Source organism: Littorina saxatilis, linkage group LG8 (assembly GCF_037325665.1).
Source record: "Littorina saxatilis isolate snail1 linkage group LG8, US_GU_Lsax_2.0, whole genome shotgun sequence".
Taxonomy (NCBI): domain Eukaryota; kingdom Metazoa; phylum Mollusca; class Gastropoda; order Littorinimorpha; family Littorinidae; genus Littorina; species Littorina saxatilis.
This window is the reverse complement of record NC_090252.1, coordinates 39,626,397-39,635,043: the sequence shown is the minus strand read 5'-3', so window position 1 is coordinate 39,635,043 and position 8,647 is coordinate 39,626,397.

Below are 8,647 nucleotides of genomic sequence, written 5' to 3'. Positions count from 1 at the left end.
ACGGCACTTAAACTTGGTTGAATTTTGGTAGAAAGTGTGCCATGTGAACGGCCCCTCAGCTAGCCACACTGCCCGCTGGGTCATTAAGTGCCGTTTTCATGGCAGACTTTCAACCAACTGTTGTTGTTGTTGTTGTTGTTGTTTATGTTGTTGATGTTGTTGTTGTTGTTGTTGTTGTTGTTGGACCAAAATCGCATGAAAGTTGGGGGAAAGTTGGTTGAAAGTCTGCCATGTGAACAGCCCTTTAGCCGCTGGGTCGTTAGAGGGGTCATCACGCACCTTTCCGGCGTCTAATCAAGTCACCGGGCAACACGGTCCTGCGCGTGGCCGTGTGGAATACAGCCTAATTAACTCACTGGTCAAACGAATTAAGAGGTGATCGTGTGATGAAGTGATTATCAAATTAGGCTGATGAGAATGGAGGGGGGAGGGGGTGGGGGTGGTAGTATAGGAGAGGGGGAAGGAGGGAGGGGGGGGGGGGAGAAGTGGAGATATTCTACACCTCAGTGAGCGAAGGAGTAGATTAGGCTGATGAGAAGGGGGAGGGAGGGATGGAAGAGGGGGGGAAGGAGGGAGGGGAGGGGGGAGGGGGGGGGGAAGATTGAAGTGGAGAGATTCAACACCCCAGTGAGCGCGAAGGAGTAGATTTGGTCAAGGACTTTACGGTCCACGTCGCTCCGTTTTATCTCGTTTTGTCAATTAGTCGAGCCAGATTCCAGGTACGATGTGTGTTAGTGATAGGGGTTGGCGATGGTTCACTGGGAGTGGTTTAGAGCGAGGGAGAGAGGTATAAACGTTGAGAGAGAGAGAGAGAGAGAGAGAGAGAGAGAGAGAGAGAGAGAGAGAGAGAGAGAGAGTGGGTACAGTTGAACCTGTGATAACGACCAACCAAGGGACATACTACAGTGGTCGTTATTGACAGGTGGTCGCTAAGGAAAGTTGAAGGACATTGGGAACAAACCTCTTCCGCGGGGCTCCTTTGGGTTGGTCGTTGTCGACAGGTGGTCGTTGCTGAGAGGTGGTCGCTAGGGCAGGTTTGACTGAATTTTAGCTGCCTTGCTATTGGTTTAAACAGTCTTTTATTCATCAATATACAATGAGCGCTTCTGGGGTGATAACGCGAGACAACTCCTGTGATCTTGCCGCGAGGTGGCGTCAGTTACCAGCCAAAAGAAAGAAGGGGCATACCTCACCAGAACCGACCATTGTCTGTTTACCGTATAAAATGCACGACTTACACACGAACTGTTACCAAACCGATGTGCTATTTGGGACCAATGCAAGTTTTTGTTCCTTTCTCGTGTGATCTTGCCGCGAGGTGGCGCCAGTTACCAGCCGAAAGAAAGAAGGGGCATAACCTCACCAGAACCGCCCGTTGCTTTTCACCATCGGTTTCATCTTGGACTGTTTCGAATTTAGACTAGTGGGATCATTTTCCGCTAGGATATCAACATACGTGCAAAGTATTTCTATCACTGACTGTTCAGCGTGAGATTTTGTACTGTTAAATTAATCTCTTGTGGCTGTTATAGGTTCCTTGGTATGATGGACTATTTCTTCTTCTTCTTCTTGTCGATCACTCAGATGGAAACGCCGGTTCTCCGCGCAAATGTTGCCGTGCGCTGTAGGTCGTCCAGACTGCCATTGAGCTTCCCAATTTTGAAACGTATGCACTGCATGGCTATTGTGACTGTACACTTCCCGTCATAAAAAAGTAGGCAGATGCGTTTGAAGGCAGATCTTTCTGATGAGGCGGTTGATTGTAAAACCAATTGTATGACTGAAAAGGTCATTCATTCCCCTACCTTATTAAAAAAAAAGAGATTGAGTTTTTTGTTTTTTTTACGTAGTGTCTATACAGTGCGACCTACAACACAGACACCCCCCCAAAATCAAATTCGCAGGATCAAGGTTCCCGCGTTAAAATGGACAAAAAATCAGAACTGCTACAACTAAACATGTTCCGCATGTCAAGAGAAAGAAGAATATAATCTGCATCCAAGAAGAGTCAGTTTTGTTCTTATATTTTGTCTAACAATGACATTATGGCATGCTGAATGGTGTAGGTACCATTCCTACGAGAAGCCGTAAAAGGCGGTTGTTGGTTTAAACACAATTTTATTCAAAATACATGACATGAAACAATTGACAAAAATGCAGCTAGGACACGAACTCAAGCAGATGCTTATTTGACGTGACCATAACAATGCTAAGTTACACAAGTTTTCATGATGGTGGACAACACAATTATTAACCAGAAGAACAAAATGTAGGAGGGGGGTATGGGGAACTTAATCAAAACAGGAAGATTTACAGAGACAAAAATAAAATAAAATAAAATAAAATGAAAATAAAAGGCGCTTGTTGAGGCCGTTTTAGTGGGTAATGAGACATAAAACGGTACATTTCAGTAACTCCTCAACGCAATGCCTTCAAACTTTCGGTGATTTTTGCTAACACGTGTCGTAAATTACATACACAATTTTAAGTCATTCTAGGCATTAGCTCTGCTGTTATTTGACATGCCGGAAAGAGTTCTTAAATTGACGGTAGGTCTTTGCTGATTCATCGAACAAAAATAATTTGTTGTTATCTTCAAGACAAATAACAGATGCGCCACAATTAATTTCTGACATTTCATGTACATATGTTATCAGACATGGGTGGTGTGAGGATTTGTTCTAGGTTCCCCTGAATAGACACTACGTCATGTAAAGTCAATCTGGTTGTTTTACTAAGGTAGGGGAATGAATGGCCTTTTCTGGTTTTGCAATCAACAGCCTCATCAGAAAGATCTGCCCTCAAATGCATCTGCCTACTTTTTTTTGTATGAACGGTAGTGTATAAATATTCCTACGTAGCAAATATAATTATGTACCTCTACGTAGCTATATATCTGCGTAGGACAAATAGAGACGGACCCTCACGGCAGTCGAAGAGAAATAGCTCAAAACGCAAAACACTCGGACAGCATGACACGACCAGCAGACAGCGCAATGGTCAGAGAGCTCATTACATTCAGACCTTGAACTCGGCGGTACAGGTAATGAGTCTGAGTGAGTGTTCTTTCCGGGGGAAAAGGGGAAGGGGGGAATTGGGAGGGGGAGAGGGGGTGTTTGCTGATGAAACAGAAGGCGATGGTAGATGGGAGAAGAGAGGTGGAAGGAGGGGGAGGGGGGGTTGAAAGGTGGGTGGTTGTGAGTGTGACGAGGTGTACTAAAGGAAATGACAGGTGACCTCGTTAACATCATTTGGTGTTTCTCCTCTCTGTCGGTCTTTCGCTGACTTCACGGGCACTAGCTGTGACAGCCAGGCTCAGCAGCTGGTTATACAGTACTATGATTATAGGCTTCAACAGTTCACGCTGACCTGATTTGGACTTCAAGACTGACCAGCAATGGACTTTGGCCCCTTGTCATTTCTTTCTTTCTTCTTTTTCTTTTCTTTTTATGCTTGTTATTCGGCCTCAGACATTTCGTGTGCTGTTTTTATTCTTGCTTATTTGTGTGTGCATTAATAGGCATGAAAGTGTGCAGAAATTATTTCTTAGGATTACTCAGTTAGCTACAACTATGTAAAACGCGATCCTCGACGTATGCGCGCGTTGCGTCGTTCTACATCAATCAAGATACGCAGTTTCATCTGTAAAAACTGTCTTCTTGGTTTTTCTCTGTCCTCAGCCTGACCGTCCACTCTTCGTCACTGAATTTAATCACTGAGGTTTAATTTGCACACTCAGCCTATCTACACGGTTATCTCAAACCTGATAGACTGCTACCGTTCTAAAACTCAGAATCAAAAACCTATCTACACGTTTGCATCTGAATGGCAGCTGCCAGGCAAACGTTCCCACGTAATATTATAGGCCAGTCTATAGCGAGGGGTGCGTCTGAAACACGTGGACGGCAAGGCGGAGCCGTGTGGACAGTCTCCCTCAATAAAAGCAAGAGTATTCACGGGACTCTTCCTTACCCTCCATGGCTGCTTGAAGCCCCAAATCTGATCATGGACGATGGAGACGGCCTCAAAAAGGCAGAAGACCCATTGCTGCTAGCCACAGTTGCAAAAGAAAAGATCGATCAACGATTTAAAAGCCACCTACAGGTCTTCACAGATGGTTCGATCCTGCAGTCAGGGGAGGCTGGGTGTGCCTTGTCGATTCCTGGACTTGATATAACACGAAAATACAAGCAAAACAAGGGGATCAGCATCTTCTCTGCAGCCTCTGGGGGTGGTCAGCCTTACGGACTCAAAATCCTCGTTGCAAGCACTTGCATATGGCACCAAGAACAGAGGAGAGATGCAAACTGAAATTCATTTCTTAGCCCACCAAATTATGACAAAAGAAACAGACTTTTCCCTCATGTGGCTGCCATCCCACACAGGAATCCGGGGAAATGAAATAGCGGACAGAGCAGCAAAAGCAGCGGCTATGTCAACCATGCCAGTGACAGACATTCGGCTCTCCTGCCAGGAAGCCAAAGTCACAAACATGTGAAGAGAGAGGATGGATACACCTCCCCTACAATAGGAAAGGGCACCACCTCCCACTCCCCGGCGAGACCCATGAGCCTGTTGCGTCGCTTGCGCACGGTCAGCAGCCGCATCTACTGGGACAAGGTAGTCTGTCAGTGTGGCAAGACTGGACACCTCACACACGTGTTTAAAGGTTGTGACACTCTCAAGGAAGAGATGTCTAGTCTCTTTAAATGTGTCAAGCGCAAAGAGCATAATTGTAAAGTTATGATGTTGCGCTATATAAATTAATGCTCATTTATTATTATTATTATTATTATTATTATTATCCGCTACAGAAGGGAGAATGCCCTCAGTCTGGGAGACTTTCTCCGCCCACACCCATCACTCGGAGAGAAACCGATGATGGTCTTGGTCACCAATCTGTTCACCTCAACTGTTGCGAGCTGGTTCTAGTGTTCTTGCAGCAGACCCAGCACAGCACAGGTCCACTTCTGGAATCTTAAGCTAAATGTGTCCCAAGACACACATTTTGTAGTCCTGGCATCCTGACAGGCAGAGGCCCCAACCTATAGGTTTGCTTCCATACCAAAAACGCCTCCAGACACGGGAACTTGGGAGCAGAGGCAACAGCTCTGCTTGAACCTCAGAAACCAAATGTGCCTCCAGACACACAGATCCCTTAGACGGCCGAGGCTGTGGCCTCTAAGGTTCTCTTGTACCAAACCGCCTCCTGACTCTGCATCAGATTGCTTGCGCTGGCATCTGCTTACATAGACCCACATTAAGTCACCACCGAGTGGTAGACACAGACGACATTTGGTAGCACTGACTGCCAGCTTCACGGTAATGCGTACCCCTAGCGCGGCTCTGCTTGGGTGGGAATGTTCTGAGCAAAACACTATGTGTTACTCCATACCCCCCGCCCTCCATGGAACTTCTTGACCCCAACAAATTGGGGGGGGGGGTTCCCAGTCGGTAGAGGCGCTGGCTTTAAAATCGGTTGTTACTATCAGCGTGGGTTCAACCCCCAAGTTCGGCTCGGGATGTGTGTCCCAGAGTCAACTTTGTGCAGACTCTCCTCGGTGTCCGAACACCCCCGTGTGCACGCATGCGCACGATAAAGATCCCAGGGTCACAGCGAAAGCCTAAGCCCTTTCAAACACGAATACATGCATGCACAAATATGAAGCCCGGGTGTCCGTTCGGCCAACAGCCAAAAAAGTAACCATTTCAGCACTGACCCAAGACGACCCAACCCGGTCTCTAGCCCATTTCAGGTCCGAGTCCTCTAGCAGCCGGCAGCCAGCTGTCTACATCCCCCCACCCCCCCCCCCCCGCCCCACCCTCCGCATTTTTATTTTTTATTTTCATACAAATTCCGTGTAACATGCCCCTAATGGCTTTGCCGTGAGGGCGTAAAACTTACATTTTCTCTCTTTCACTACCCATACATTCCCGTTATTTCCGGAGTCCGTCTATTCTCTAATCCAGGAAATGAATTTGGATGCGTCGAAGAATTGTTCCCATTTTAATGTATTTATTTTTCTGTGCAATAGAAGATTTGTTATTGTTATTTTTGTTATGTTTTAGTGATCATTTGTACACGATCGTGAACTGTGTTTTTTTCTCTCTCTAAAACCTGTAAGAGCTGGAATTTAGATTGCATTTATACTTTTACAGAATTTTCTTCAACAGGTCCAGAAGAGAGAATAAAACAATTTGTCATCATTTTCACGAGTTTTCATTCACAAGCACTTGGGAAATAAATCTCATGTTCCCCGGGGAATAAATCCCCGGTTACCATAGTTGCAGGAAGCCCTATTACATGGATAATCAAAAGCAAACCCAATAGAAACGCTCGAGGATTCTTCGGCTCTTTTCATTGGCGTTTCCCCAGACCTAAACAGACGACAAGACACTGCTTTGCAAAGTTCCAAAAACCAACTGGCAAACTGGCAAAAGTAAACAAAAAAACCAAAACTACTTCAATAAATTCGTCACAAACAAATGAAACCTACCGATATGTTATGTCTTCTTACAGTCATGGAGTGCGTGTATCTGTGTTTCGATACACAGACGTTCGGAGAAACACGAACGTCAAGTTCAAGTAAAACGACACCTGACACACACATTTTGACCCGTGCACAAGACGTTGTATCGATAAACGAAGAACAAATAAGAAACAATGATAAAAGCAAAGAAAATAGCAACACGATATGCAAACATATAACAAAGCCGAGCAAGCAGAATGACAGGTCTAATGAAATACAAAGAGGTACCGAGTCGGAAACAAGATCGCGATTCTTTCCTTCGCTGCACGACGCAAATCTTCTGTGACCTTTGACCAAACGTAGCTTCCACATTCGATCACTCAGCTTAATATTTACAACAGAAAGCCGAGGGGGTGGAATACCGAGATGAACCTACAGAACTGTGCATCCTCAAACCTGACATATTCATCCCAACTCATTTAATGAACTCAAAAACACAGAAAGTTGCTTTCACACGCCATCTTTGGTTGCCAGTGGTTATCAAACCGGTACCCGTGTGGTTATCAGCACGGGACCCGTGTTTCAAAGCATGGCTCCCTCGGTTGATTGTGCACTTGTTTTCTCACTACCAAAATGATGACAAAAACGATGTTTGATGGTTTGTTGACAGACCAGCTTTTTTGTCGGTCCTCGGGGGGCATATCGACTTTTGTTTCATATTTATTGACCAAGGCCGAAGCGGTCAATAAATATGAAACAAAAGACGATAATTATGCTCCCCCTCGGACAGACAAAAAAGCTGGTCTGTCAACAAGCCATCAAACATCTTATAATGTCTGCCACCTGCCGAGGCGGGATTATATAGGCTTTCAGACACTTAGTTGTGCAGCTAGGAATTACGCGTATACCATCTGTTGGCATCGTAACACCGCCTGTCGGTTTGAGTCACTGTGTGTGTGTGACACACGCTGTGTTTTATCGTATGTGGGCATGCACACACATCTGCGTTTACTATTACATTGCATGTACGTTGAAAACATGTGTAAAGACAAAATTAACATTTAGAACGAAAATGCAATTACCACCACGACATGTGGATGAACTGGACGCGAGCGCGCAGAACACACACTGACAGACAGACAGACAGACAGACAGACAGAAAGACAGAGACCCATACACCACACATGCACGCACGCACGCACACACAGACACAGGCAGACATACAGACAGACAGACAGACGGACACACAGACAGACGGCAGACAGACAGACGGACACACAGACAGACGGACACCCACACACGGCACACGCACACACACACACACACACACACACACACACACACACACACACACACAGACAAACAGACAGACAGACAGACAGACGGACGGACACACACACACACACACACACACACACACACACACACACACACACACACACACACAAGCCTCCATACACATGCACACACAAATGCACGCACAGGCACACAGACGCAGACACACACAGACACACACACACACAAACACACATACACAACAGTGTGTCTATCCAATATTTTCTAGCGTGTATGCTCCAAACGAAATGTGACAAGGAAAGACGTTATGCCAAATAATTCTGCAAAATTAGACCATTAACCGAACAGTTACAGCACACAAAGTTAACGTCCGAAACGATTGCCAATTATATGCTTTCGCGGATGGTTTTGTGTGCCTTAATACGAATTTGCAAAGCATAATTGCCATCTCTGTGACAGCACTACCCCCCCCCCCCCCACCCCCCCCCCCCACCCTCCTGTGAGTTATTATCATATTACAATTTAATTCACTTACCAAGATTATGAATGTCCGATTGGAGCTCTTTCCACAGTTGCCCGATTTCCCATTCTTCGCCTGTATTATTGGCCCTATTTCACGCGGAGACATAAACTGCACAGATGCATAGTCTGCCAGAAAGTACTCCCGTGACACACACACAATTGGCTTATTCATCCACAAAACAAGTTGCACAGAAATGAACTGCGCGATATCGTATCATTCTTGTCAGACAACTCTGTCTAAAATACAAATTCGTTCACCAAATTCGAACCTCAACAGTGTTTTGATGTAATATCGTTTTTGAAGATAGGGAGTTTAAGATGATGAGCGAGGCCCACGAGAAGCTCTGGGGGTCGTCAAC